Source organism: Bombus impatiens, unplaced genomic scaffold, assembly GCF_000188095.3.
Source record: "Bombus impatiens unplaced genomic scaffold, BIMP_2.2 scf_1159, whole genome shotgun sequence".
Lineage (NCBI taxonomy): Eukaryota > Metazoa > Arthropoda > Insecta > Hymenoptera > Apidae > Bombus > Bombus impatiens.
The window spans coordinates 15,595-18,203 of NT_177578.1; the positions used below are offsets into that span (position 1 = coordinate 15,595).

The 2,609-nt window shown below is 37.7% G+C and overlaps 1 pseudogene; it reads left to right on the forward strand.

Annotated features, from left to right (window-relative positions):
• Positions 1-1,178: 1,178 nt before the first annotated feature.
• Positions 1,179-1,682, forward strand: LOC112213754 (annotated as a pseudogene).
• The last annotated feature ends 927 nt before the right edge of the window (positions 1,683-2,609 follow it).

Below are 2,609 nucleotides of genomic sequence, written 5' to 3' on the forward strand. Positions count from 1 at the left end.
TTAGTAAACAAAACGAATTGCGGTAGATTTTGAAAGAAAATATACGCTTCCATATCTGGACGAGTAAAAAAAAAGAAACGAATTTTGAGAAAACCTTTTATTACTTTTTTTTTAATGAAATTCGATTTTACCATGAAGAATGTAGCAGTATGATGGAAAAACAACGACAATATAGAACTGTCGCCACTTATCATTCTTCGACGCGTCACTACTTGAATCTATCCATCGAGGGAGAATGTGGAACCTAGCTTCTTATTTTCTCGGTTCTTCCAACTTCTGCATTCCAGCAAGATACTTCTCGGTATTGCATAACGGGATGCTTTGGAGGCGCGAGATTACGTGGAACTATGAGGCAAAGAAGGAGAACGTCGAGCAAATAAGACTTTGCTTTGCTTCGCTTCACTTTTTTCAACGGTAAAGGCGCTGCTTCGTCATTGGAAAAAAGCATACGAACCGAGGATTCTAACACTGTTGCCACATAACCTAAAACGTATCATCGACCATTATACATTTAATCACCTCCGTTCTATTGCCTTCGAGAAGAACAAATTGCTGTATTTTATTTTCTTTTATCTTCAATTGCAAGAAAGATCGTTCGAAAACTAAGTATTTCAAGAAAAAGATTAAGATGATTAAGAATTTTCGAATGCACTGATCGAGTATTTAAAATTCTTGGTGTACCAAACAGCATGCTGATCTAATTGCTATGGTCACAAATGGCTTAAAATTGAGACGATTTACGATAAAAGAATTTAAAGAGAATGTAAAGTTATTGAAAGGTCTAAGATGATTAAGAATTTTCGAGTAGAATGCTGAAGTATTTAAAATTCTTTGGTGTACCAGACACCATGCTGACCTAACTGTTATCGTCATAAATGGTTTAGAATTAAGGGAATTTACAATAGAAGAATTTCGCTAATTTCATTACAGATTTTAACACTTAGAATCTGAGTACATTGGGCTGAGAATTGAGCTTCTTATCTTAATCCTAGAACTTTCTGCAGAGACATAATTACGTATAGTTGAAAGTGTATCGATTGTTGAAATCACGTTGACTGCCGCGCGTGTTTTCAATGAAATCTTCATCAGGACACGAGTACCGCTGTATCAAGCGCACTCTGCTAGATACTCCCACCGATATTTTAGATAACTTAAAATCTCTGCCCTAATTCGTTACAATGTAGAAAGGAAAAATGGAGAACTTATTTCTTAGTGAGTCAAATAACAGTGAAAAAGAAAGCTTTTACGAGGTTAAACACAAATTTGGATGGTAGCGATGAGGAAGAAATCAGATTTCTTAGAAATAGAAATATAAATAGAATTACATCGTCTAATTCTGATTCGGATATTGATAAGTGCAATCGTAGTGATACTGAACGTGATTTTACAAGAATTGATCATTGAGGAAGAAAGAAGAACCGAGATACCGAGGAAAGTACAATTCAATTTGGCGAATGGGATGAATTTAATGGTCGGCAGAAGTCATTTTCTTTTCCCGAGACAGACGGCCTCATTAGGCAATTACCTGGCGATGTCAATCCATATGATGTGTTTCAGCTGTTCGTCGATGACGAAATAATAAACTTACTTGTATCAGAAAATTGAGACAAGGAAGAATGTAAATATTAGAAGATTTAGAGAATTATTAGCTGCAAAATTATTAGGGTTGTCTGAAAATACAAAAAATCCTTGTCTTCGACGGAGCATAATATCGCCGTCCGGAAAAATGATTCCGGAAGAAGCATTAGACGCGCATGCAAAATATGTTATGCGGATAAAAGACGTCGAACGGACCGATCAAAGACACGGAAGAATTTAAAGAAAACAACAACTTATTGTCCAAATTGTCCCGACCAAACTCAGCTTTGTATAGAATGCTTCAAAATTTTACATTCTAAATAATTTTCTTAATAAACCATTTTCGTATTACTTGTATAACAATTCAATAGTTTTATTACTTCTTGTGGAATATCTTTTCAAATACCTACGACGATCCTTCGCAAGTAGTCAAATAAGAGTCACCCGAATACGGGTGACGCAGCAGCATCAGAAACTTTGCTGTCACCCGTATATGGGTGACACGCCCCTGTCAAAAGCTTTGCTGTCATCCAAATGCGGGTGACGCGGTCTCACCAGGAACTTTCGCTGTCACCCAAATGTGGGTGACATCCGCTACCAGGGGCTTTGCTGTCGTCCGAATGCGGATGGGGCGGCCCTATCAGGAACTTTGCTGTCACCCGAATATGGGTGACACGCCAGTCAACGTGTTATAAAAGACAGAAGCGTGATTTACTACGTTTAGAAAAATAGAATTTCCATTTTTTAACGACTGACTCAGTACAGTGCCGAGTTGCGTGTTTCTGAGTGGATGAAATTTGAACACTTTGATGATTCAACACTAATAATCAGTTGGTTATCTACCGTAGCTGGTCATCATCGTCCTATTGGGTTGGCAACTAAGTGATTGCGGATTTTGTCATTACATGGTATAGACAAAATCTGCAATCACTTAGTTGCCAACCCAATGTAATACGTTTAGAACACGTGAACGGAGCACGTGGCTGGATGCACGAATATTCGAAAACGAAGATACACATGGACGTTCCCAG